This window comes from Balaenoptera borealis, assembly GCF_965194805.1.
Source record: "Balaenoptera borealis genome assembly, contig: HAP1_SCAFFOLD_1044, whole genome shotgun sequence".
Lineage (NCBI taxonomy): Eukaryota > Metazoa > Chordata > Mammalia > Artiodactyla > Balaenopteridae > Balaenoptera > Balaenoptera borealis.
Genome location: NW_028123167.1, coordinates 78240 through 106193, shown reverse-complemented (window position 1 = coordinate 106193; position 27954 = coordinate 78240). Strand labels below are relative to the sequence as shown.

The following is a 27954-nucleotide window of genomic DNA, read 5'->3' as shown; positions in this document are numbered from 1 at the left end:
CAGGAGTAGAGTCTTTTTTATTAATGGCTGCGTTTTCAAAGAACCGTTTTGTTACCAGGAAAGCTCCCCAGGAAGGGATTGCATTAGTGCAACAAGGGGGAGCCTTGATGCCAGGCTTTCCAGACACTTCCAGGTGGAGACTTTTGGCCTAGGCCGGCCGCCGGGGACTCGGGGGCTGGGAGGACACACGGCCCCTCCCCCGCCCCGACGGGGCGCTAAGGCACCCGGCCCGCCTGGGGGGGCAAAACCCCGTGCCGTCAGCAGGCCGGCGGCTTGCAGCCCTCAACCTGCAGCCCTTTGCTCAGGAGGAAGGCGTCCTGCATGGGGTCACAACCCAGGAAGAGCTTCACCATGCCCTTGGCATCCTCGGAGCCCCCTGGCCTCAGAATGCAGCTTCTGTAGTCCATGGCAACCTGAGGAGAGGGGGCGGGGCTGCAGGAGGGTGGAGCACCCCCTTCACGGAGGGTGTGGGTGTGGCCACCTCTGCTGTGACTCAACAAAGGGCAGGGGAGCAGGGGGTTCTGGGCAGGGCCCTCAGAGCCTGGCAGGCCCAGGCGGGCGGCACAAGCATCTAGGCCCAGGCCAAGGACCTCCGTGTTGGTCTGCACGGCAGGCCGGCCTCTCACCTTGCCACTCAGGACGCCCTCCTGCTTGAAACGAGTGTGTGGACCGTGTCCGCGGAGTACACCTCGCTGCACAGGTAGCCATAGGACTGGGCGTCATAGCTTCCTGCCAGGTGGCCGAAGGTCGCAGGCAGGTGGGTCCCTGGGACACACGCGGAGAGGCTCCTGCCCGGCCCCCTGGCCGCTCCGTGCCCCTTCCCCAGAGCCCAGAGCTTGGGGCCTCAAAGCAGCCCTGTCTGAGTCCCCTGCCACTAGAGGGAGTATTGGCCCAACACTTCTAGAAAACGGGGACCTTGCGGGCAACTCAGTGGAGGGACACAAATCAATCTTTGCCGACTTTCTGCTGAAGCTCACGAGGGTTCACCCCTAAGCCTCTTACAGGGACAGCTGCCCGAGGCTCCGAGGGATGAGTCAGGGCTCGCCCTCCAGCACGGGGAGAGCGCGGGTTAAAGCGCTCACGAGGGAGTGAACTGCGTCTCCGCACCGACACGCACGGGCAAACCTCGTCGACGCGTTCCGTCCGGGGTATGAAGCCCTCTCCTGCCTCTTCCAGGCTCTCCAGAAAGCACGTGCAGATACGCCCAGCCCACCCTCGGACTCCGCGGGCCACAGCTGGAGGGACCAGCCCAGGAACCCAGGCAGGAAGAGGCCAGAGGTCAGCAGGCCTCGACCAGAGCCCGTCAGTCGGTCCCCCTTCACACACCACCAGAGGATCCTCTTGAACTGGGCAGTAGCCGCCAACCGACCGCTAAGGTGGACCCGGCGTGTGCTTGGCTACCTGGCGTGGCTGGGACCCTGAGGATCTCCTGGCAGAGGCGGGCATTGTCCTAGGCCGGGTCCGAGGGCGTCTGCGTGTGCAGGGCCTGGTCCACCTTGGCCAGGACGATCTGGCGCAGGTTGAAGAGGCCTGGAGGGCGGGAGGAAGGAGAGGGGGGCGCTGGCACTGTGTCCAGGCCGTGCTTTCCAGCCGGGCGGTCTGGGAGCCCCTTTCCTTTCCCTCGGCCCGGCCGCACGGGGGTTGGCCAGCCGGGACTTGATGAGCTTGTCCAGCAGCTCCTGGGGGACGGCACTGCCCGTGCCCCGCCGAGACTGGCAGCAGCGCCAGGGCTTCACAGGGTGCGGCGCTCCCGGCCCCAGAGCCTACCCTCTGGTTCTCATCCCCGGCTGTCACCAGAGTCGCAGGCAACGTGCCCTTCTTTTCGTTTGTCTTTTTTCCGGCCCTCGACCACGCAAAGGTGTGAAGCCCTGCCACTCGCTGCCACGTGGATGCACCGTGAGAACACGGTGCTCAGCGAGAGAAGTCAGACACAGAAGGACACACAGGGTGTGACCCCACTGAGGGGAAACGTCCAGAACAGGTAGATCCACAGAGTCAGAGTGGGTTCCTGGTTGTCAGGGACAGGGGAGGGGAGGGAATGATAACTAAGGGCGTGAGGGACCTTTTTGGGGTGAGGGAAATGTTCCAGAACAGGGCAGTAGTGACGGCTGCACAGCTCAGTAAAGTGTCCCCACGCGCTCCGGTTGCAGTCTGTGAGAGCATCGCTCTCAGGACGAAGGGCTGACTGCAGGAAGACTGAACGAGCACTGGGTCCTGGGCCCAGACACTCATCTGGGGACCCCCCCCACATTGGGAAGTCACTGGGACTTGCTGAGCCTCCACCGAGACTGGCAGCAGCCCCAGGGCCTCACAGGGCGTGGTGCTCCCGGCCCCAGAGCCTAACCTCTTGTTCTCATCACCGCCTGTCACCAGCCTTGCATGCAACGTTCCTTTCTTCTATTTTGTCTTTTTTAAAGGCAACTCTTGAATACCTGTATTTAACATGCAGGGAACCAGTCCTGACTCCTTGATCTGGGACTTCCAGCCTCCAGAGTCTCGAGGACATCCACTTCCGTTGTTTACGCGCCCAGTGCGTGGGGTTTGATGATGGAAACTGACACCAAGGGCGTCGCCTCGTGCGGGGTGACATCAGCGGAAGAATCCCGTGGCGAGGGCTTGCCTGAGGACCACGGGAGACCCCGGGCCCTCCCCGCCCCCTGCCTTCAGCCCCTCGCCTGCACCCTCCTGGGAGCGGAGCTGGTGCATCGCTTGCCAGAACTCATGGAAGTAGGTCTCCAGCTCATCATGCTGCAACAGGGAGGGCGGGTTGGGCGTAGGCTTGGTGAAGTTGGCCACCATGGCCGCGATGGCAATCTGGCGCCTCCCGTCCTGCTGCAGGCAGCCCGGCTGCAGGCCAAAGCAGGCCATGTGCCCGGACTTCCCTTCCCTGGGGAGGGACGCGGGTGAGGCCCCGCTACCACAGAGGAGCCCCGGCCCACGGCCGACAGGTTCCCCCACGCATGCACCGAGGGTAGAGGTCCAGGTAGAACTTGCTGATGGATGACCTTGCCCGAGGCCGCGTCCCAGACCGTGTAGAGCCTCACATCTTCATCTTCGTGACGCATGTTGGCGCCTTCCTCCAGGTCGAAGGTCAGCCCCAGCAGCTCCTGGGAGATGCCCAGCCGCCCGCGCGTGACCACCTGCATGGGGAAGGACTCATTGAGCAGGTACTGGTCCACGTGGTAGCGCGTCTCCTCCCCCTGGTTCATGTAGTAGCGCAGGTCCTAGACGTTGATGGGCCCGTCAAAGTGCAGGCCCCGCCTCTGGCACTCAGCCTTCTTTAGCTCCAGGATCACGGCCGCTCCTGCTCCCCGAGGGGCTTCAGCTTCTGGGCCAGCTCATCTGCGGGCGGAGGGGAGAGGCTCAGCTATGTCCCTGTGGCAGCCGCCCAGCCGCCCCCCACCCCACGCCCCTCGAGGCAGAATGAAGGGTTGGGGAAGGCGACCCCCAAGGGCTGACACAGTGGGGTCTCAGGCAGCACCACGTCCAGTCAAGGTCCACCTGACCCCCGTCCCCACTGGGACTCGGGGAGGCGGGGTTACCTAGGAAAGTGGCCACCACCTGGCTGGTCTTGGCCATGTTCATCTCCAGCACAGAGTCGGCACGCGTGCTGAATCCCAGCAGGCGGGACTTCTGAGCCTGCAGCCTTACCAGCTCCCCGAGGATCGCGCAGTTCTCCTGGAACCCAGAGACAGCCAGCGCTGGGGACCGTGGGCCACGCCCTCCCCACAGGCCCCGGGCCAGGTCTCTGTGGGTGGGAGGGCTCTCAGGCCACTGGCGGGCACAGCCAAACCCCCTCCCTCCTCCTCCTGGCCTGGATTTCTAGACACTTTGGTGCTGTCCTAACATGTGGTCTTTATGAACACAGGTCCTTTTGGAACCAGAAACGGCGTGAACCATGATGAGCTCTAAGGCCAAGGGCAGGAAGAAATGTGACCAGGCTCTCCAGGAGCCACCCAGGGGCCTCCCCGGGCTCAACAATACAAACTTGGCTGCCGTGCAGACAGCAGCTCATCCCCACGGCGCCCGAACACCCAGCCCCTGGACGGCGAGAGACCTGTTGCTGCAGGTGCCCCGTGGTTGGCTGGTGAGGCCTGGCCCCAGGCGTACGCCACCTTCTCTGGGGCCACCTCTCTGGGTCTGCGGTGGGGTTCTCCTGGGAGCCCCCAGTCACCACAGGACCAACGTGGCCTGTCTGCAGCCCAAGAAGGTGGGGACACAGGTCTGTCCCCCGTGGACATCACCCGCGAGGCCGAGCAAGCACCAGTGGTGTCTGCGGGGAAGATGAAGGGCTCATGCACAGCCCCCATCTACTGAAGATGCTAAACGGGAGAAGCACAGACTGCAGCCACATGCGGTATGGACCAAACGCAAGTGTCCTTGCAGGAACCGATGTCTGAATGTCGAGGCTGTTCCCGGGCCACAGTGAGAAGGCCCAGGCCCCACGCAAGGCACAGAGAGGGGATGGGGGGAACATCTGCGAATCTGAGCTCATCGGGCATCACCCCAGAAGGAGAGGGAGAGAGCCAGAAGGAGATACGGAGGGAGAGGGAGAGAGAGGGAGGTACAGACGTCTCTCCTTTCCCTGGGGGTTCTCTAGTGCAGCCAAGCCTGAAAACCACTGCATTTCGGGAGATGGGTCCTCGTGGAAAAGTTAAATAGTAGCTCATGGCATTATCGACACATATTAAAATGGCCCCAAATCTTGGGGAGTCAGGGAGGGGAGCTGGCGGCTGCCTCGTAAAGGAGGAGAGATTGGGCGTCAGAGGAGGTGCCTGCCTCCACCACCTCCGCCGCCGCTGCCCCCCCCCAGGGCCCCGCAGACTTCATCTCCCAGCTGTGGTCCTGGGCTGGAAGGCAGCGGGGAGGTCAGGCCGTCCCAAGCATCAACGTTGACTTCAGGGCTGATCTGAAAGGCGCCTGGTGTTTGTTGAAGCAGAAAAAAGAGAAAGCAGTGGGCAGAGGATGGGAGGGGGAGGGAGCCCCCATCAGCCCTTCTCCCTGTCTCCCTCTCTGTCTCCCTCCCTCCCTCCCTCCCTCTACCTCCCTGCCTCTCACTCTCCCTCCATCTCTCCCTCTGCCTCTCTCCCTCCCTCTGCCTCTCTCCCTCCCTCTCTCCCTCCCTCTCTCCCTGTCCATCTTGCCCTGTCCTGTCCCTCTCTCCCTCCCTCCATCCCTGTCTCTCTTTCCCTGTCCCTCTCTCCCTCTCCCTCTATCCGTCCCCCCTCCCTTTCCCCGTTTCCATCTCCCTCTCTGCCTCCCTCTTTCCCTGTCCCTGTTTCCCTGCTCTGCTCTCCCTCTCCCTCTCCCTCTCTCCCTGTCCCCCTTTCCCTGTTTCCCTGTTCCGCTCTTCCTATACCTCTTTCCCTCTCCCTCTCTCCCTCTCGTGCTCCCTCTCCCTCTCCCTCTCCCTCCACCTCCTTCCCTCTCCAGAGAGGGAAGGAGGTGGAGGGAGAGGGACAGGGAGCAGGAGAGGGAGGGGGGAGAGGGAGAGAGGGATAGAGGGAGGGAGAGGGACAGGGAGCAGGAGAGGGAGGGGGAAGAGGGAGAGAGTGATAGAGGAAGGGAGGGAAAGACAAAGACATCTCTCCCTCCCTCCCTCTATCCCTCTCTCCCTCCCTCTCTCCCTCCCTCTCTCCCTCTTCCTCGCTCCCTCTCCTCCCTCTCCCTCCGTCTCTCCATCTCCCTCACTCCCTCCCAGAGACAGAGAGACGAAGAGGCAGAGACAAGGGAGAGGGAGAGAGGGAGAGGGAGAGAGAGGGGGAGAGAGGGAGAGACGGAGAGAGGGAGAGAGAGAGAGGTCTCTTCCTCCCTTTCCCTCTCTCCTCCTTCTCTCCCTCTCTCCCACTCTCCCTCTTCCCTCTCCCTCCCTCCCCCCTCCCTCTCTCCCTCTCCCCCTCTCCCTCGTCTCTCCCTCTCCCTCCATCTCTCCCTCTCTGGGAGGGAGTGAGGGAGAGGGAGAGACAGAGGGAGGGAGGGGGTGAGACAGAGGGAGGGAGAGGGAGAGAGGAAGAGAAAGGGCGAGGGAGGGAGAGGGAAGGAGGACGAGACGTCTCTCCCTCTCCGTCTCCCTCCCCCTCCCTCTCTCCCTCTCCCTCCCTTCCTCTCCCTCTCCCTCCCTTCCTCTCCCTCTCCCTCTCCCTCTCCTAGAGGGAGGGAGGGAGAGGGAGAGACAGAGGGAGAGGAGAGGGGGAGTCGGAGAAGGAGGTAGGGAGAGGGAGAAGGCGAGAGGGTGCCTGCTTCCCTCTCTGTCTCCCTCCCTCCCTCCCTCCCTCTCCGTGTCCCTGTCTCCCCCCTCTCCCTCTCCCTCTGTCTCTCCCTCTCTGGGAGGGAGAGAGGGAGAGGGAGAAGGAGGGAAAGTGATGGAGGGAGGGAGAGGGAGAGAGGGTGAGGGAGAGAGGGAGAGAAGGAGGAGAGAGGGAGAGGGAGGGAGGAAGAGAGCTCTCCCTCTCTCCCCCCTCTCTCTCCCCCTCCCTCTCTCCCTCTCCCCCTCTCCCTTGCCTTTGCCTCTCCCTCCGTCTCTCCCTCTCTGAGAGGGAGTGAGGGAGACGGAGAGATGGAGGGAGAGGGAAAGGGAGGAGAGGGAGGGAGGGAGGGAGAGACGTTTCCTCCCTCCCTTTCCTCCCTCTTCTCCCTCTCCCTCTCCCTCTCCGTCTAACTCTCCCGCTCCCTCCATCTCTCCATCTCCCTCACTCCCTCCCAGAGGGAGAGGGGAGGGAGAGAAGGAGAGGGAAAGAGGAGAGGGAAGAGGGAGAGGAAAGAGGCAGAAGAAAGAAGCAGAGGGAAGAGGCAGAGAGGGAAGAGGGAGAGAGGGAGAGGGAGAGAGAGGGGGAGAGAGGGAGAGACGGAGAGAGGGAGAAAGAGAGAGGTCTATTCCTCCCTTTCCCTCTCTCCTCCTTCTCTCCCTCTCTCCCACTCTCCCTCTTCCCTCTCCCTCTCTCCCCCCTCCCTCTCTCCCTCTCCCCCTCTCCCTCGTCTCTCCCTCTCCCTCCATCTCTCCCTCTCTGGGAGGGAGTGAGGGAGAGGGAGAGAGAGAGGGAGGGAGAGGGTGAGACAGAGGGAGGGAGAGGGAGAGAGGAAGGGAAAGGGCGAGGGAGGGAGAGGGAAGGAGGGCGAGACGTCTCTCCCTCTCCGTCTCCCTCCCCCTCCCTCTCTCCCTCTCCCTCCCTTCCTCTCCCTCTCCCTCTCCTAGAGGGAGGGAGGGAGAGGGAGAGACAGAGGGAGAGGAGAGGGGGAGTCGGAGAAGGAGGTAGGGAGAGGGAGAAGGCGAGAGGGTGCCTGCTTCCCTCTCTGTCTCCCTCCCTCCCTCCCTCCCTCTCCGTGTCCCTGTCTCCCCCCTCTCCCTCTCCCTCTGTCTCTCCCTCTCTGGGAGGGAGAGAGGGAGAGGGAGAAGGAGGGAAAGTGATGGAGGGAGGGAGAGGGAGAGAGGGTGAGGGAGAGAGGGAGAGAAGGAGGAGAGAGGGAGAGGGAGGGAGGAAGAGAGCTCTCCCTCTCTCCCCCCTCTCTCTCCCCCTCCCTCTCTCCCTCTCCCCCTCTCCCTTGTCTTTGCCTCTCCCTCCGTCTCTCCCTCTCTGAGAGGGAGTGAGGGAGACGGAGAGACGGAGGGAGAGGGAAAGAGAGGAGAGGGAGGGAGGCAGAGGGAGGGAGCGAGGGAGAGACGTCTCCTCCCTCCCTCTCCTCCCTCTTCTCCCTCTCCCTCTCCCTCTCCCTCCAACTCTCCCGCTCCCTCCATCTCTCCATCTCCCTCACTCCCTCCCAGAGGGAGAGACGGAGGGAGAGGCAGAGACAGGGGAGAGGGAGAGAGGAAGAGGGAGAGAGAGGGGGGAGAGAGGGAGAGGGAGAGAGGGGGAGGGAGAGAAGGAGAGGGAAAGAGGAGAGGGAAGAGGGAGAGGGAAGAGGGAGAGGAAAGAGGCAGAGGAAAGAGGCAGAGGGAAGAGGGAGAGGAAGAGGGAAGAGGGAGAGAGGAGAGAGGGAGATAGGGAGAGGAAAGAGAGAGGGAGAGGGAGGGAGAGGGAGAGAGGGAGGGAGAGAGGAAGCGACAGAGGGAGAGACAGAGAGGGAGTGGGAAAGAGGTAGAGGGAGAGCGGAACAGGGAAAGAGGTACAGGGAGAGAGGGAGGCAGAGAGGGAGGAGAGGAAGCAGGGAGAAAAGAGAGAAAGAACACACCGTCTACATTTCTGTCAAATGACACCGGGGATCCTTACACAACCAGGAGAAAGTAACACAGGGAGGCTCTTTCTCAGCTGGAACTGGAACTGCAGACGGGGCCAAACACCACCAGGCTGGCCACACGTGTCCAGCCGCCGCTCCAGCCCTGTCAGCCGTGAGTCCGGTCACCAGGGCTCTGAGTGTCTGCTCCAGGGAGCTGGGGTTCACCCTCTCACCCGGGAGGCCGGGCCAAGAGAGCAGGGCCCCGGGCTGGACACATAGGGGAAAACGCATCCCCACAGGACAGCTTGTGCGAGCAGATTCAGCTACCAGATTCTAGAGGCCCGGGACCACCCTGTGGCCCGTGAAACCCAGGAGCCACGAGGGTCTTGCAACGTGATTCCTGTCCGTTGGACTGTAAAGTTTGTGTAGGGAATCTTGGAAACAGTGGTAACAAGGCTGAATTGGAACGAGCTTTAGGCTATTATGGACCACTCTGAAGTGTGTGGGGTGCTAAAAACCCTCCCGGCTTCGCTCTCGTTGAATGTGAAGATCCCCGAGATGCAGCCGATGCTGTCCGAGAACTAGATGGGAGAACACTATGTGGCTGCCGAGTAAGAGTGGACCTGTCGAATGGGGAAAAGAGAAGTCGAAATCGTGACCGCCTCCTTCTTGGGGTCGTCGCCCTCGAGATGATTATGGGAGGAGGAGTCCTCCACCTCCCGCACATCTCCAAGATGGAGAGCCTTCTCCGTCAGCCAGAGCAGGTCCCTTTCTAGATATAGGAGAAGAGAGAGATCCCTGTCCCAAGAGAGAAATCACAAGCCGTCCTGATCTTTCTCTAGGTCTCCTAGCCGATCTAGGTCAGATGAAAGGAAATAGAAGACCACTTTGCAAGAGGAGTGGTGTACAGGCAATAACTTCATTTGGCAGGAGTATGTACAGAAAATTCAAGTTTTGTTTGAGACTTCCGAAGCTTGGTGCACTTTTTAAATGTTTTAGTTGTTCACATTTGTTTGTCTCTTGGGACAGTGACACATAAAGGTGTCATTCTCTATGGTTTGAAATGGGTCCTGGGAGGCATGTAATATGAAGAATTGTTACCTTACAATGTTCCCTTAAGCAAAATTGAACTTGCTTTGAATTTTTGGTCTTGCCTAGACTGATAATAAAACTCTAACTCCTGCCCACCTAAAGTGTGATGTTTACTATTATGGAAACAACACTGGCAAACATTGAAAAGACTTTCTGTAGCTGGGATATGGTATGCAGCTGTAGTTAAGCAAGCAGTCTTTAAAAGGTGCTGTGAACCCAAGCCAGCAGGTAAAAATGAAAGCCGCACCCTTACCCTAGATTAGAGGTTTAAAAATTCCACTAGTCTTCACACCGGACAAGAGATTGTCCAGGGAGTTTAAAATCTAAGAAGTTTCAAGGAAGTTAGTTTACCTTTGAGTTAGGTCATACGTCCCCTCTGTGATTGCTGTACATGAATACATAGCTCTTTGTAATATTTTTTGGAAATTTGAGATTATCAAGATACCAATGTCCTGCCAGATTAAGAGTATATTGTAGAGCTGAACTTTGAGTTACTGTGCAATTTTTTTTTTTCATGCTGTCATTTGTAATATGTTTTGTGAGAATCCTTGGGATTAACGTTTTGGTTGCAAAAGAAAAAAAGAAAAGAATCCGCCTGCCAATGCAGGGGACACAGGTTCAAGCCCTGGTCCGGGAAGATCCCAGGTGCCGCAGATCAACTAAGCCCGTGGGCCACAACTACTGAGCCTGCACTCTAGATCCTGGGAGCCAGAACTACTGAGCCCCCGTGCCACAACTACAGAAGCCCACACGCAACGAAGACCCAACGCAGCAAGAAAAAAAAGACGATACTGGCCAGGTGATCAAGGGTAAAATCGTTTGTCATAAGTCCCGTTGATGGTGTGTATCCTTGATGTGACCTGAGGAGAATGGCATTTTTATCTCTGTCTGGGTCTTCCGCCCCAAACCCCATAGCTCCAGACCAACCATAAGAAAACATCAGAAAACAAACAGACTAACAAATTGAGGGACAAAACACCTGACCAGTCCTCCTCAAAACTTTCAAGGTATCAAAACCCAGCGACGTCTGAGAAATGTCACAGCCCAGAGGAGACTGGGACAGAAAAAGGATGTTAGGGGAACACTAGGGAAATTCTAATAAAGTGTGGACTTTAGTTAATAACAATGTATCCATCTTGGTTCCTTAGTTGGATAAACATGTCACACTAAGGTACTAATGAGTTGGAAATAGGGGTACTGGGTCAGGGTCCACGGCACTCTGTACACTCTGTACAGATCTTTGCAACTTTTTTGTAACTCTAAGCTCTTGTAAAATTAAGCGAGTACTGAACAGAGCTAAGAATGTTATTTCCCTGATTTGAACATGCCTGAGTTTCTTTTCATGGTCACATTTTTGCTATTTGGATGTGTCTTGGAATCAGTAGCAAAGGAGAGTTGCCAGCCCCTGGGAAGATGTGGGTGGTTCGCAGGTGGCTTGCTCTGGAGCTGAAGACCACGGTGGGAAGTCTGCAGCCTCGGGCTGCACTTAGAAACATGGGAGGGGATGGGCCAGCTCAGTTAGGGATGGAACCTATAAATAAAAACTTTTTTCTTTTCCGTTATGGCTTATCACAGGATACTGAATATAGTTCCCTGTGCTAGACAGTAGGACGTTGTAGTTTATCCATCCTATATTTAATAGTTTGCATCTGCTAACCCCAAACTCCCAATCCAACCCTCCCTCACTGTTTCTCCCCCTTGGCAACCACAAGTCTGTTCTCTATGTCTGTGAGTCTGTTTTTGTTTTGTAGACGCGTTCATTTGTGTCGTATTTTAGATTTCACATATAAGTGAGATCATATGATATTTGTCTTTCTCTTCTGACTTACTTCACTTAGTATGATAATCTCTAGGTCCATCCACGTTGCTGCAAATAGCATTATTTCATTCTTTTTATGGCTGAATAATATTCCATTGTATATATGTACCACATCTTCTTTATCCATTCATCCATCAGTGGACATTTAGGTAGCTTCCATGTCTTGGCTACTGTAAATAGTGCTGCAATGAACGTTGGGGTGCATGTATCTTTCTTTCTTTCTTCTTTCCTTCTTCCTTTCTTCCTTTCTTTCTCTCTCTCTCTTTCTCTTTCTTTCTTTCTTTCTTTCTCTCTCTTTCTCTCTTTCTCTCTTTCTTTCTTTCTTCTTTTATTGTCACACGGCATGTGAGATCTTAGTTCCCTGACCAGAGATGGAACCCACGCCCCCTGCACTGGAAGCATGGATTCTTAACCACTGGACCACCAGGGAAATGCCAGGGGTGTATGTATAGTTTTGAATTAGAGTTTTCTCCGGATCTATGCCCGGGAGTGGAATTGTGGGACCCTATGGCAGCTGTATCTGTTCCTGCACGCCTCACATCAACCACCTGCACTCCAATCCTTGCTCTCAACGTCATCTTCGGGGAACCCAACCTGCGACAGGGACCTTGACAAGAAGAAATGGCTCAGGGAAAAGCTACCTGCACGGGGAGGAGATAGAGACCATCGCCCCTGGGGTGCGGAGGGGAGAGTGGGTGCAGAGGTTTGTCATTTCACCCCCGATACTCATCTCAGCCCTCGTGGCTGCCCCACTCTAGGTCACCTCGGGATACAGAGGTGAGCCGGTTAGAGTCCCTGCCTGTGCAGGAATCGGGGCACCAGCGGGTCTGAATAATACTAGTGCAGGGTCTCCCCCGTGGCACTGGGGTTATTCGGGGCGGGTCATCCTCTGCTGAGGGCCCCTCCTGGGCACTGTGTGGGGTTTAGCAGCATCCCTGGCCTCACCCATTTGATTCCAGGGGCCCTCCCTCCCAGTTGTGACAACCACAGATTTTCCCCACACATCACGGAAGAACTGGGTGAGGCGGGGGCAGGATGGCTCTGGGCGAGGACAGCTGTGTTGAAGCAACCAGCCTGGCCCAGGGCAAGGTCTGCCCCAATCCCGTCAGCGCCTGCATTTAGAACTGCCCCTTTCCTCTCCCACCTCCCCTGCCCTGCAGTGGTCTCCGAGACATCATCCCCATGTAATAAATCACACCTTCTCAGTTTACTGTTTGCTGCCCTCGCTAGAACGTGAGCTCTTTGAGGACAGGGATGCTGTTATGTCCCCAGCACCTAGAAGAGTGTCTGCTGTGTAGTAGATGCTTCATAAATACTTGCTGAATAAAGGAGTTGAATAAAGGGATGAGTGGATGAATGAATGAAGGTTACAATGGAAGGAGGGGGGAGATTCCCTTTCTGGCTCTCGGGGGTTGGGAGATCAAGTGAAAGATCTGTCCTAAATAGGCTGACCAGCCTTCTGGGGTTCCCCGGGACTGAGAGTTTCCCCAGAGTTCCAGCGCTCAAACCTGAGCGGTCCTGGGCAAACTGGGGGCGGGTGTTGGTCACCCTATCTAAACACAGTAACAATTCCAGCTGCAATAGCAATGGCCAATGACCTCTACGGTCTTATTGACCATGCACAGTTCTCTACCTGGCGGGGAAGGGTGGGCCGGGATTGGAATTCTGGTGATCCAGGGCGGGTGAGGGCACACCCCGGGCTTGTGGAGGGGAGTCCAGGAAGGTTCTGGAGGAAGTGACAGTGACACAGGAGGGAGGGAGGAGTCTAAGGAAGAACATCCCACATGACAACCTGTGCCAATGGCCCTGGGCCCAAGGTCACACCTGACCAGGGCTTGCTTTTTTTTTTTTCTAATTTACTTTTCCCCACATGGATATGCAATTGTCCTAATGCCATTTATTGAAAACTCCTTAATTTCCCCACTTTCTATCATATCAAGTTCTCATATATCTGTTTCTGGACCTTTTTTCTATACCATAGAGCTATACGTCCCATCCTTGCACCACTAGGGCTGTTTCATCACTATAACTTTATTTATTCATTTTGTTTTGGCCGTGCTATGTGGCATGTGGGATCTTATGTCCCTGACCAGGGATCGAACCCGCGTCCCCTGCAGTGGAAGCTCGGAGTCTTAATCACTGGACCTCCAGGGAAGTCCCCAGGGCTTGCTTTGACATCCATGGAATGGTGGCAGGTGGGCACGGGGAGCAGCTGTCTGTGAGCCATCCTGGGTAGAAATGCAGGGTGGAGGGGAGGACAGATGGAGCTGGAGGGGAAGAAGCGGAGGAGGGAGGGAGGAAGGGAGGGAGGCCGGGCGAGAGACAGACAGAGAGTTTCCGGAGACAATAGCTCTGGCCGTGTCCTAGGGCATGAAAGCTGAAAATAGCTCCTAGTGCCGGGAGCCTTGGAGCCGGAGGCTGGGAGCCAGGGTGACTGGCTCTCCTCCCTGGTGTGTGTGTGTTGCGGGGGGGTGGGTGGCTCTGGGCTTCTCAGGCTGGGAATGGGGTGCACAGAGCAGGAACGGAGCAGGGACCCTTCTCTCTGGAACCTCGTGGGCCATCCTCAGCTCACAAAGCTGAGCCACTCCTTGCCCTACGAGTGGGGGGCTTATCCTCCCTGTCCCCTGGATCATACCCCCTTACACACAACTTCCCCGTGTGTGTTCCCAGCAACCAAGAGAATCTGTTTTTAAAAGATTTGGGGGAGGGGGGTAACCATACAAACAAGAGCAGAATGGATACTTTTTCAGGATATGAATGGCTCTGTGTAAGCCCACCCCCAGGGTAACCACAGTCCTGACCTCTAACACTCTTGACGAGTCAGCCTTGGTCTGGGCTTGCGGACCCACGGAAGCTTCCTCATTCCCTCCTTCAGGTCCCGACTCTCCCTCGGCGTCTTTGTGAGAAGCACCCGGGGAAGTGGGACTGCTAGGCTGTACTGCTGCTAGAACTCCACCTGGGCTCCACCAGGCTCCAGCCCCCCGCCCTGTCCACCTAACTGACCCTGAGGCACCTCAACTGGTAGGAGCAGCATCACCTTCCCTCCTGGGACTCGTGATACTTAAGGGAGACACCGAAAGACAAGCCTTTGGCTCCCTGGCTGGCAAAGAGCAGGTACTCAATTGTCATAAGTGTCCGTATCAGTGAGGGTTCTCCAGACAAACAGAATCCATATGGGGTGTGTGTGTATATACACACACACGTACATATGTACAAGCATACAAAAATATACAGCTGTGTACATATGCAGTATGCGTACACACATATACACACATAGTATATACAATACACACATACATATATACACACATATAAAATGCAGTTCGTATATATACAGTATGTATACACACATATACACACAATATAGACAATACACACATACATATACACTATACATACACACATATAAAATGCATAGTTTGTATACAGTATGTACACATACGTATAACATATGCAATATACACACCTAGGTACATATATAGCATACGTATATACACACATACAAAGATATTTAGGTGTGCATATAGACAGTATACATACATACACATATAATATATGCAATACATACACGTACATACATATAGACACACATATACACCTACATATAAAAGCATATAGCATAAAAATATATATGTACTGTATATAGAAATTCATCGTATATATACATACATATATCATATATATAAGATATATACACATACATATATACAATGTGTACACACACACACCTATATGTAAATATGCGCATGTACATACACATATAAATTCATACGCAAGTGTGTATATAATAGTATATTCATATATACATATAATACCTAGAAACATATTGGGGGGGGAGGTGTCACGGTACGTCAAGGGGGGGAGTCGAACCCGCCACCCCAGGTCCCGAGGGGTCTCCCCGGGTCTCCACTTCGGGCCGGTGGGTGTGGCCGGGGGGGGGGGCAGCTGAAGACGTGCGTGCGTGCTTGCGTGCGTACGTGCGTGCGTGCGTACGTGCGTACTTGCGTACGTGCGTACGTGCGTACGTGCGTGCGTGGGGGCGGGTCCACGGGGCGGGAGGCGCTCGCCGCGAGTGAGTGGTTCAGCCGGGCCCCGGCTCATTGTGCTTGCCTCACGCCGGCCCCAGTTGGCAGCAGCGCTGGAGGCCCCGGGCCTGTGACCACAAAGAGGGAGCCGGGGGCCGGACGGGAGCAGGCCGGCGGCGGCGGCGGCGGCGGCGCCGGCTGAGGCCCAGGCCAGGCTCCCTCCCCTCAGCCTCCCGCCCGCCCGCCCGCCTGTCCCGCCCCCGCCGGCGGCGCCCCGCCCCTCCCCCAACCGCCAGACTAGCCTGGTGCGGGGGCCGCGCGCGAAAACGTGGGGGAGAAGCTGAGGCTGGAGTCGCCCGTGGTGGCCGAGCCCGCCGTCTACCCATGGCTGCTGCTGGTCTACGTGAGTGCCGCCCGTCCCCTCTTCCCGGACCTCCACCTCTCTTCCCCCACGGCGCGCGCTGAGCCCACCGAGTAACGGAGCGACTCGAGTCGCCAGACCCTCTTTGGAGCCCCCCTTCCCGCCCTGCCTGGTTCTCCGCGGCCGTTTCCAGCCCCCGCGCGCAGGGTGGGCAGAGGGGAGCCGGGGCCGGCCGGGGGCACAGACTCGGCAGCGGGGACCCCGCGCTTCCGAGGGGCGCCCGAGCCGGTCTGCCGTTGGCCCTGTAGGGCTGGGGACCCAGGTCCGCCCCCCCGCCCCCCGTCCTGGACTGCCGGCGGGCTTGCCCTTCCATACTTTATGATCTGACACGTCGGGTTTCTTTTTCCTGGCCAGCTTTACCATTACCTGACCAGCTTTCCCAGCATCCCCTGATAATGTGTTAGATATTCAAGTTTTAGGGCCCGGTCCCAGCCCTATGGAATCAGCAACTCTGGTGGGGCTCAGTGATCTCTGTTACAACAGGCCCTCCAGATGATTTTTATTCACCTTAAAGTTTGAAAATATCTGCATTGTCAGCTGGCCGAAGCGTCCACCAGCAGGTGAAGGGGAGTGGCGCCTGGAAAAGATAGGGACTAGCCAAGGTAAGTACAGTAGCATTTGCCATGGTAGTAATGGAGAATGCCTTTTCTCCACTGGTTGGCACAGACTAGTATCTGGGAGCAGTGGCAGGGTTATTTAGGATGCTTTACATTGCAGTGTAGAGTGACCGCTGTCCTGGTTTGCCAGGGACTTCCCCTGTGTGAGCACTTAAAATCTCATCCTGGCAAACCCCTTAGCCTTGGGTTTGATAAACTTAGGGAATAACGTGAAATTTAGGGGAAACATGATCTAGGTTTTGGGCAAGTCACAAGTGCTAATTAAAGCTAAGCAAGTATGGACAACATCTAGCCTTCTTTACCCCTTTGCGGGGAGGTAAATCTTGATTGGGTGAGAGGACTTACTGTTAAGAGATCTTTGTAGAAACATCCCCTTCTGCTTAGTCCGCTGGTTCTCCGTTCTGGCTAGACATTGGCATCGTCTGAGGAGAGTTAAAAGGATTGTATTGGTCTAGTATGACCAACCGTCGGTGTGAGGGTTTTTAAAAAGTGCTTCAGAGGATTCTAATGTGCAGCCAAATTTAGGTGCCACTGCTTAAGCTTTTGAACCGCTGCTACGTATTTTCACCTCATCTTGCTGTGAGAATATCCAACTGTAGTTGAGGTTTGTTGTTTTTCTTTTTCTTTTTTTAACTGTCTTATTATAAGATTTACTGTCTTAAATAAGATTGAATGGACAGAAAATCCTGCTAGTCCATCTGGTATAGCTGGATACCCAGAGTAATATCGTTAAGATATGTACCATTTAAGTATTGTGACTGGCCTTTTAAAAATTAACATATGCATTAAATTAGTATTGATAGTATAGATCTCTTTCGAAGTTGTCATGTTGGGGAGCTATACCTCTAATCTGCTGCCATTGCTAAATATCTGGACACCTCTTACTAGGAATTGCTTTTAAAAATCTTTAGGGATTAAAACCAAGATTGCTGTATTATTTGTACTGGGACCACAAAAACCTCACAGAGTTCCCCCGCTGTACCTTCTACCCCCATCTCTAACCCTTGGCAACTTCTAATCTGTTCTCCATCTCCACAGTTTTGTTATTTTAAGAATAATATGTAAACATAATCATGAATTACTTAATCTTCGGAGATTGGCTTTTAAAAACTTTTCCCTCGGCATCATTCCCTTGAAGTTCATTTCAATTTTTGCATATATTAATAATTTGTTCCTTGTTGTTGCTCGGTAGTATTCTATCATAAGATTTTATCACAATCTGTTTCAACATTCACCCATTGAAAGACATTTGGGGAGTTGCCAGTTTGTGGCTATTAGAAATAAAACTGCTATGAACATTTATGTGTAAGTTTCTGTGGGAACTTCATTAAGTTTTTGTTTCTTTTGGATAAATGCTCAAGAGTACAATTACTGCATTGTAGGGTGAATCTACTTTTAGGATTAAAAGAGACTGTCAAGCTGTTTCTCAGAGTGGCTAAACCATTTTATTTTCCCACCAGTGATGTGATATAATTTTTCTACGTACTCGCTAGCATTTGATGTTGTCACTATACTTTAATTTTAGTTATTCTCTGATATCTCATTATGGTCTTAATTTGCATTTCCCTGATGGCTAACGATGTTGAACATCTTTTCATGTGCTTCTTTGCCATGTGTTTATTCTCTTCCATGAAATGTCTGTTCCTGTCTTCTGCCTATTCTCTAGTTGGATTTTTTTAAGTTGTTTGGAGAGTTCTTTGTATATTATAGATACAAGTCATTTGTCTCCTATGGGATTTTCAAATATGTTTTCCCACTGTGTAATTTGAGTTTTCATCCACTTAAAAGGATCTTCTATGAAGCATTTTAAACTCATTTTGATGAGATCCAATTGATCAGTTTTTGCTTTTATTGATCATACTTTCGGTGTCAAGTCTAAGAATTATTCACCTAGTTGTAGATGCCAAAGATTTTCTCCTATTTTTTTTTTCTAAAAATGTCCTGCTTTTACATTTAAGATTATGATCCACTTTGATTTAATTTTTGTGTAAGATGTGTAAGGTTTAGGTTAAGGTTCATTGTTTGTTTGTTTGTTTTTGTCGAGGGATGTCCAACTGTTTCAGTACCATTTTTTGAAAAGTCTATTCTTCCTTGATAGCTTTTGCACTGCTGTCAAAACCAAGTTAAATGTATTTGTGTCAGTCTATTGCTGGGTTCTCTGTTCCATTCCATTGATCTATGTATCTACCCTCCATCACTACTGCGAAATCTTGAAATTGGGTAGATTAATTCCTCCCATTTTAATCTTCCTTTACAAATTGTTTTAGCTGTTCTTCAGCCTCTTCCTACCATATAAATCTTAGAATAAGCTTGTCTATATCCACAAAAACCTTGAGGGCATTTTAAGAGTAATTGTGTTAAGCCTCTTAACTTGGGGAGAATTGACAGCTTTATTATGTTGTGTTTTCTAATCCGTGAACAAGGTATGTCTCCCTCTTTGTTTGGGACTTTTAAAATTTTCTTCATCAGCATTTTGTAATTTTCAGTATAGAGGTCCTATAAATGTCTTATTGGGCTTCTATTTAAGTATTTATTTAGGTCAGTTGTAAATGGCATCACATATTTTTATTTAAGCTTCTACACATTTGTTATTAATATATAATTTGATAAAATTGTGTGGATCTTGTACTCTAAAACATTTACAAACTAATATTATTTCTCAAGCTTTATGTGGATTCCTTGGTATTTTCTCCATTTAGATTATCATCTCATCTTCAGATATAGACAGTTTTAGTTTTCCTTATTCAATATAATAGGATATATTACTATTCAACATTCAGGAGGATATATTCCTTCCTATTCAACATAGTAGGAATAGTTCTTTCATCTTTTAAATAAACTTTTTAAAAATTTAACTTTTAAATTTATCTATTTATTTATTTTTGCTTTATTTTCTTACTAGAACCCCCAGTAATATATTTAATAAAAGTGGTGAGAGCAGATATCGGTGCCTTGTTTCTGATCTTACAGAGAAAGCGTTCAGTCTTTCACAGTTAAATATAATGTCGGTATAGGTTGTTTGTAGATCATCTTTATGAGTTTCTGTATGTTCCTTTTCTATTCCTAGTTTGCTTGGAGTTTCTTTTCTTCTTTTTTTTTAAATCATGAATGGGATTGGATTTTGTCAAATGCTTTCTCTGCATTAATGATTAGGATCACATGACTTTTCCCCCTTAATCTATTGGATATGGTAGATTACATTGTTTGATTTTCAAATATTTAACCAACTTTGCATAACTGGAATAAATACCACTTGGTCATGGTATATTATTCTTTTTATATATTTCTGGAGTTAATTTGCTCATATTTGGCTGAAGATTTTTACAGCCAATTTCATAAAAAATACTGGCCTGTAGTTTTCTTCTTTCTATACTATCCCAGTCTGGTTTTGGTATCAAGGTAATACTGGCTTCATAAAATTAATTAGGAACTGTTCCCTCTACTTCTGTTTCTTATCAAGTCATGTAAAATTGGTGTTAATTCTTTAAGTCTTGGGTAAAAGTGAAACATCTAAGCCTGAATATTTCTTTTGGGAGTTTTTAAATGAAAAATCAGTGTTTCTCATAGTTACAGGAAAATTGAGATTGTCTCTTTCATCTTGGCTGAGTTTTGGTAGTTTTGGGTGTAGACGCATTGGTCCATTTCATCCACATTTTTGAATTTATAGTGTAGACTTGTTCATAATAACTTGTCCCTTATTAACCTGCAGGATATGTCATGGTATCCTTGGTTGCATTTCTGATATCTGTGATTTGTGCCATCTCTCTTTTTATCTTGATCAGTCTTGCTACATCTTTCTTGATGAGATTGTTTATTTTGAAGAACCAGCCTTTTGTTTCATTGATTTCCTCCCCCCCCCCATTTTCCTGTTTTCAGTTTCATGGATTTTTGTTTCATCTTTATTATTTCCTTCTTTCTGCTTGTTTAGTGTTTTTTCCTCTTCCGTTTTTACTATTTTAATATAGAAAATTAGACTATTTCTTTGAAATATTTTCTTTCCCAATTTAGTGCTATAGACTTCCCTTTCAGCATTGCTTTCACTTCATTCCACAAATGTTGATCTGTTATATCTCCATTTTCTTTTATTCTATGCATTTAAAAATTTTTCCTTGACTTTTTACCCATGAGTTATTTGGAATTGTGATGTTTAGTTTTCATGTGATTGAAGATTTTCCTGTTGTCTTTCTGTTATTGATTTCTAGTCTGGTTCCATTATGGCTAGAGAATATACTCTCTATGATTTTAATTCTTTTAAATCTGCTAATGTTTTTTTTTATCACCCAGTGTATGGTATATGAGTGAATGTTCCATGGACACTTGAATATGTATTCTGCTTTTATTGAGTGTGTTCTTTAAATGTCAGTTATATCCTGTTGATTGATGATGTTTTCAGTTCTTCCATACCCTTGCTGATTTTTCTCTCTGGGAGTTCTATAAATTGCTGTGTTGAAGTCTCAAATAATAATTGTGGATTTGAAATTCTCTCCTTTTACCTTTTTCAGTGTTTGCTTCATGTGTTTTGAAGTTCTGTTGTTTGGTGCACACACATTTAGTATCACTAGGTCATCTAGGTGGATTATTCCTGTTATCTTTATGTAATGACCCTCTTTGCCCCTAATAATTTCCTTTGCTCTGAAATCTACTTTATCTGATATTAATATAGCCATTCCTGCTTTTTCTGATGAATGTTCACATGATATACCTTTTTCATCCTTTTACTTTGAACTACCTATATCATGATGTTTAAAGTAAGCTTCTTATAGACAGTATAGAGTTGGATCATGCTTGTGATTTTTTCATCTACTCTTTCAATCTCTGTCTTTGACTTGGTTATTTAGATCATTTACAGTTAATGTAATTATTGCTATGTTAAAGATTAGGTCTACCATTTTATTTTTTGTTTTGTCTTTTACCTTAGTTTCTCAATCCTGTGTTTCTCTTATTTTGCCTTCTTGTGGGTTACTTAAACATTTTTTGGTAAGTCCATTTTAATCTAATTTATTTATAATCATTTGTGTATACTGTTTGTATAGTTTTCTTAGTGGTTGCTTTTGGCCTTACACTATACATATGTAACTTATCATAGCCTACTGGAATCTGTCTTTTATTACTTCAAGTGAAGTTTCAAAATTTTACTTCCATTTAGGTCTCTTAATAGTCCCCAGTTTTAAAGTATGATTTTCTGTAGTATTTCCTTTATATACATTGAGAACCACATCAGATGGTGTCATAATTTTTGTTTGACCATCATAGGGAATTTAAGAAACTCATGAGACTAATGATAGTCTCTTATATTTATCCCACTTGTTTTCACCCATTCCATTGTTCGCCTTTTCTTTCTGAAGTTGCCAGTCTTCTGTTATTGTTTTTTATGTTTTCATAACAGTAGGTGATATCTGGGCTTTCCAGTGCCATTGGATATGAGTTTCAGGAAACACTGAGCCTGGCTCACTTAATGCTACTGAGTTGGAGGGTTTGTATATGTTGGGCCTGTTGGCACAGCAGATGCTAGCAGATTAGACTAATGCTGATGGGACTAGTGCCACAGGAGGATGCATTCCCATTCAGGCTATGCTGCTGCTACAGTAGATCAAATCCCCCTCTACCCCAAGTGTGGGGCAGTGACCTGCTGCTGTCACTGCTTCTTTATTAGGCTGCTTTCGCCTCAGGTGTGTGGTGGGATCCCTTGGAAGCTGCTGCTGCTGTGAATCACAGGGTTAAATTCATTTTAGAAATACTTAAATATAAATATATAGCCTGGCTCTTGTAGGACGTCTGTATTTGTTTTTTATTGCTTTCATACGAATTACCGCAAATTGAGTGACTCAAAACATCGTAAATTTATTACCTTACAAGTCTGACATTGGTCTCAGTTGAGTAAAGTAAAAGTGTTGGCAGGATCGACAGATGAATGGATAAAGCTGTGGCACATATATACAATGGACTATTACTCAGCCATAAAAAGAAATGAAATTGAGTTATTTGTAGTGAGGTGGATTGACCTAGAGACTGTCATACAGAGTGAAGTAAGTCAGAAAGAGAAAAACAAATACCGTATGCTAACACATATATATGGAATCTAAAAAAAAAGAAAAAAATGGTTATGAAGAACCTAGGGGCAGGACAGGAATAAAGACTCAGCCATAGAGAATGGACTTGAGGACACAGGGAGGGGGAAGGGTAATCTGGGATGAAGTGAGAGAGTGGCATGGACATATATACACTACCAAATGTAAACTAGATAGCTATTGGGAAGCAGCCACAAAGCACAGGGAGTGGAATCCTGCAGTGTTTGCTGATGGTCATTTGACTGGTGTGAGCTGAAACCTTTTTGACGTTGAATTTGCATGTGGCTAATAATTCCTTATACTGAGCTTTAGGCATGTCCTTTTTTTTCTTTTCCTTTTTTTTAAAGAGTGACTACAACTTCCCTCTTCATATTGACGTCTTGAAAAATTTGTCATGTGTTGAATTTCCTTGCCTATTCCCTACCCCAGGGCATTTTTTGAGGGCAGGCGTCATTTACAGCCCAGCAGTCCTTGTGACTATTAAGCTACCATTAGCACTGGGTTTAAAGCTGCTGTTGTGGGAAAGAGCCACAAGGTGGCAGCATTATTTCGTTCTCAACTCTTGTTACTAGGGCAACAGAGTCTTCCTGGAGGTAGCGTTCCAAGGTTGTAAATTAGAGTGGAATGTGCTGGGACAAGCCCCCAGAAGTTTATGTCTCCTTACTTATGTTTGTTTTTTAAATTTAATTTCTATTTCTTATCGGAGTAAATTTGATTAGAGTGTTGTGATTGTTTGGCTGTACAGAATCTGCTCAATGATTCATGCATATGTCTGTTCATCTTCGGATCCTGTTACCATGTATGTTATTACAGAATGTTGAGTAGACCTCCCTTGGTATTTGGTAGGTGTTTTGTCATTATATATTTTCTATGTATTAGTGATTATATAATTCATATAGTTTATATGTTATATGTTTATATACATTTAACATACATTAATCTATGTATGTTAGCCCCTTAGTCCTAAATTATCCATCCTCCCACCTTTCATTTTGGTTAACCATTAGTTTGTTTTATAAGTCTGTGAGTGTCTTTTTCTGTGGAAATATGTTCATTGGTAGCAATCTTAGGATAACATGTATAAATGATATCATAGGATATTTGTCATTCCCTTTTGACTGACTTAACCTAATATGATTATTTCTAGGCTCATCTGTAGTCCTGTAAACGGCATTGTTCATTTTTTTCCCGAGGCTACTATTCCATTCGGTACGTATACCACTTCTTCTTTGTCCATTTATCTGTTGATGGGCATTTTGTTTGCTTCCATGTCTTGCCTATTGTAAATACTGCTGCAATACACGATTTTCCATCCCGTGTCTTTTGGATTCTGGCTTTCACAGGTGACAGGCCCAATAGTGGGCCTTCCAGATCATATGGTGACTCACTTTTTACCTTTAAACACACTGCCATTCTGTTCCTATTATTGGCTGTTACCAGTTTACATCCCACTTAGACCGAGAGGTTATGCTGTTCTCCACAACTTCTTCAACATCTATTGTTTGTTGACTTTTTGCTGATGGTCATTCTGACTGGTGTGAGGTGATACCTTTGTGTAGATTGGGTTTCCATGCGTCTGACAATTCCTGATGTTTTGCGTTTATCAATGTCCTTTTCATTTTTTTTTAAGATTGAGCTAAACTTACAACTTCTAATTGCCTTCTTGAAAAATTTGCCGCGTTTGGATTTTTTGGCCATTCCCTGCCCCAGGATATTTTTTGAGGGCATGAGTCATTTACAGCCCTGCAGTCCTTGTGACTATTAGTGACCATTAGCAGTAGATTTGAGCTGCTGTTTGAGGAAACGGCCTTAGGGTGGGAAGACTTCTACGTTGCCAACTCTGCTTGCTAGGGAAACAGAACCTTGCTGCAAGTTGTGCTTTTAGGTTGCAGATTAGAGTGGAATGTGCCAGGACAAACCCCCATAAGTTTTAGCCTCCTTAATTCTTGTCTGTGTCTTTAAGTTGTAGTTTTTATCAGAGCAAACTTGATTGAAAAATGTCTTTTTTTCTAGGTGTACAGAATCTTGTTCATTTACACATATACATATATCTATTGATCTTTGGGTTCTTTTCCATGTAGGTTATTACAGAGTGTTGAGTAGACCACTCTTGGTATTCCATAGGTCTTTGGGGATTATATATTTTATACGTATTAGTATATGTGTGTTAACCCCAATATCCTAATTTATCCATTCCTCACACCTTTTCTTTGGCTTAACCATAAGTTTGTCTTCTCAATCTGAGATTGCCTTTCTCTGTGGAAATATGTTCATTTTTATGAATTTTCAGATAACATAAGTGATATCAAAAGGCATTTGTCTTTCGCATTCTGATTTACTTCACGTTGTGTGATTATCTCTAGGCTCATGTGTGGTGCTGCATATGCCATTCTTTTACTTTTTTTCGTGACTTATATTCCATTCTGTCTATATACCACTTCTTCTTTGTCCATTCATCTGTTTATGGACCTTTTTTTTGCTTCCATATCTTGGCTATTTCAATATTGCTGCAGTGCACATTTGCCTGCCTCTGTCTTTCCGATTCTGGTGGCCTTAGGTTATAGGCCCAAAAGGTGCCCTGCCGCATCATATGGTAGCTGAATTTTTACCTTTTAAAGCAGCTCCATTCAGTTTGTGTTAGTGCTGTTACCACTTTACATCCCACCAGCAGCTAGAAGGTACACAGTTCTCTACAAGCCCTTCAGCATTTATAGTTTGTAGACTTTTTGCTGATGGTCATTTGACTGGTGTGAGCTGAAACCTTTTTGGACGTTGGATTTGCATATGGCTAAGAATTCCTTATAGTGAACTTTAGGCATGTCCTTTTTTTTCTTTTCCTTTTTTTTTTAAAGAGTGACTACACCTTCCCTCTTCATATTGAGTTCTTGAAAAATTTGTCATGTGTTGAATTTCCTTGCCTATGCCCTACCCCAGGGCATTTTTTGAGGGCAGGCGTCATTTACAGTTTTTTTTTTAAATTTAATTTATTTTGTTTTTTATTTTATTTTATTTTTGGCTGTGTTGGGTCTTCATTGCTGCGCACTGGCTTCCTCTAGTTGCGGTGAGCGGGGGCTACTCTTTGTTACAGTGCGCAGGCCTCTCATTGTGGTGGCTTCTCTTATTGTGGAGCACGGGCTCTAGGGTGCGCGGGCTTCAGTAGTTGTGGCACGCGGGCTCAGTAGTTGTGGCTCGCGGGCTCTAGAGCGCAGTCTCAGTAGTTGTGGCGCACAGGCTTAGTTGCTCCGCGGCATGTGGGATCTTCCGGGACCAGGGCTCGAACCCGTGTCCCCTGCGTTGGCAGGCGGATTCGTAACCACTGTGCCACCAGGGAAGGCCAAGAAGGTGTTTTTTAACGTGTAATTTGAGCAAGTGGTTCCGTGTTATTAACATGCCCGGGGCGGGGTGGGGGGTCGGTGTGACAGGGCTGCCCTCCTCTGCAGGTCTAGTTCCAGTCTCTGAAAGGCATTGAGGATTCTGTTTGAGGATTCTGTCTTCCTTTGTGTTTTCTGCTCCCCACGCTCCCTCCTGTAACCCCTTTCTGCCATCCCCACTCCCCCCACCCCCCCAGTCACACGTTGCAAACCCCAGACCTGTTTTTTCCGTTGTGATTAAACCGTCACCTGAAGCCGCCTCCAGGAGCCTCTGATCTGAACCCCCTAGTGGCATTAACGTGGCCCTCGTGCTATTAACTTCAGCCTCACAGACTTTCCCCGCTGAGAACAGCTTTGCTGGGCACTGAGGGTCTGTGACTTTTATCTCAGTTAGGCCGTTAAAAAACTGAAACATGGTTTAGATAAATAAATAACTCCTCCTTCCCTTCCTCCTGGCTCTGAGCTTGGAGCTGGTGAGCTGTCTGGGGAGAAGGTCACGGGATGGGGGCTGGGGGATGGGGAGAGAGGACAAGGTAACCGTGCCTGACAGGGATCTGTAACTACACGTGGACAGAGCTCTATACTGAACGTGTCTGGTCCCTCCTTTGCTCCGAGGCGTTCCCGTTTTCTGGTTGGTGTGAGGGGTGGGGCAGAGTGGAAGGTGGACCAAGGTTGCAGTAGCTTTGTCTGACTCTAGGTCTGTGACATCCCCCTTCAAGCACATCCCTCTTCCCCACTGTCTCCCCATCTCTTCCCTCCACCCCTTTCCGTGACTGTCTCCCTGTGTTTCCACCTTGTTGCTTTTCTGTGGTCCCTCTGTTTCTCTTTCACCCTCTACCTGTCTCCGCCTTTTGTCTCCTTCCGAACCTTCCAGCATCCCCTGTGCTGCGGTTGGCGCATGGTTTGGGGGATCGCCCTCCAACGCGGGCTGCAGGCGACTTGTCAGACTGCTTTGTGAAACCAAAAAATGTAGAAATCTTTCATTTCCTTGGCCTCTGAGGCTTCGCTGGGGTGGCGGGCAATTGGCAGGCCTGTCGGCTACACCCCACACTGGTCGTCGTTTCATATTCTTAGCTATAAAAGTGGGGATACAAATGGTACCTGCTTCATAAGGCCGTAGTGAGGATCCAGCAGGAAGTGGATGCGAAGCCCTGAGCACAGTGATTGATTCTCAGCAGATGCTCAATGAATGAAATCTCTTAAATGAAATCGTTTATTATAAAAATGTTTAGTCCGGGGTAAAAGTGGACCAGAACAATGAGCCCCCATGCATATACATCAGCCAGATTCGGTATGTTTCAACATTTTGTGTACCTGCTTTGTCCATCCCCTCTTCTTGTGGTTGCCGGAATATTTTAAAGCAATTAGCAAACCCCTCGTAGCATTTCAGCCCTATGTGCGTCTCTAAAAAACCTGAATGTTTTCTCATACAACCTTAAGACCTTTATGCCAACCAATGAAAATGATGATTCTTACTTTAATACTGAGTCCATATTCAGGTTTTTCTGATTAACTTTAAAATGTCCTTTTACTCTTGTGTTTTTTGAATCAGGATCCAAATATTGTTCTTGTATTGTAATTGGTAATAACATCCCATTAATCCAGAACAGCCCCCCACCCCACCCCCACCCCCAGGTAATTGACGTATTGAAGAAACTGGGCCGGCTGTAGAGTGTTCCACATTCTGGATTTCTCTGTTTGCTTTTTCGTGGTGTCATTTAAATTGCACTTCTGCTTCCTAAATTTCCTATGAGCTGAAAGCCAGCTCCAACAGCTGGATTAGCGTGTTAGGTTCGGACTTTGTAGCAAGAGGCACATGACACGTAGGGGCCGCTCTGCCGTCCGTCACTTCTCTAAAGTGGGCTCAGGTGCGCTCAGCTCTCCGGCTCCTCATTCAGCTGTCATCTGCCATTCGTTTCATTTTCACTGACGATCTCTGCATAAATCGATTATTTTATTAGGAAGTTAGGAAGCAGTGAGTTTGCTAATCATGCCATTCCTTCCACGTTGACTGCTTTTTACTCATCCACTTGCGCTATATATTTGCCTGTAAAGACAGTCAGGTGCGGTTGGCAGATTTCTGCGACGTCTCCCGTGACTTTTAAAAGCCTCCGGGGGTTACTCCCAGGGGTAACCCGCTGAAAGAGATTTTGCAGATATAATTAAGGTTGTGTTCTGGGTGGGTTGAATTTGCTCACACCAGCCCTTTAAAAGCAGAGAATGTCCTCAGGCCGGCAGCAGAAGTCAGAGAGATTGAAGCAGGAGAAAGGTGGGACGCACCCTTGGCAACTTTGCAGGTGGAGGGGGCCCCATGAGAAGGATTGTGAGTGTGTCGAGGAGCTGAGGGTGACCCCTCCTCCTTGGCAGGCAGCAAGGGAACGGGGACCTCA

At 49.4% G+C, this 27954-nt stretch overlaps 1 pseudogene across 1 annotated transcript in view; it reads right to left on the bottom strand.

Annotated features, from left to right (window-relative positions):
• Positions 1-257: 257 nt before the first annotated feature.
• Positions 258-27954, bottom strand: part of LOC309621838 (thimet oligopeptidase-like) — a 50958-nt pseudogene continuing 23261 nt past the window's right edge. Inside the window, exons 8-14 of the transcript in view lie at positions 3543-3678; positions 2967-3342; positions 2692-2887; positions 1637-1694; positions 1402-1530; positions 627-765; positions 258-413 (exon numbers count right to left, since the gene is read on the bottom strand). The product of the transcript in view is annotated as a thimet oligopeptidase-like (transcript). The remainder of the gene's footprint in view (positions 414-626; positions 766-1401; positions 1531-1636; positions 1695-2691; positions 2888-2966; positions 3343-3542; positions 3679-27954) is intronic.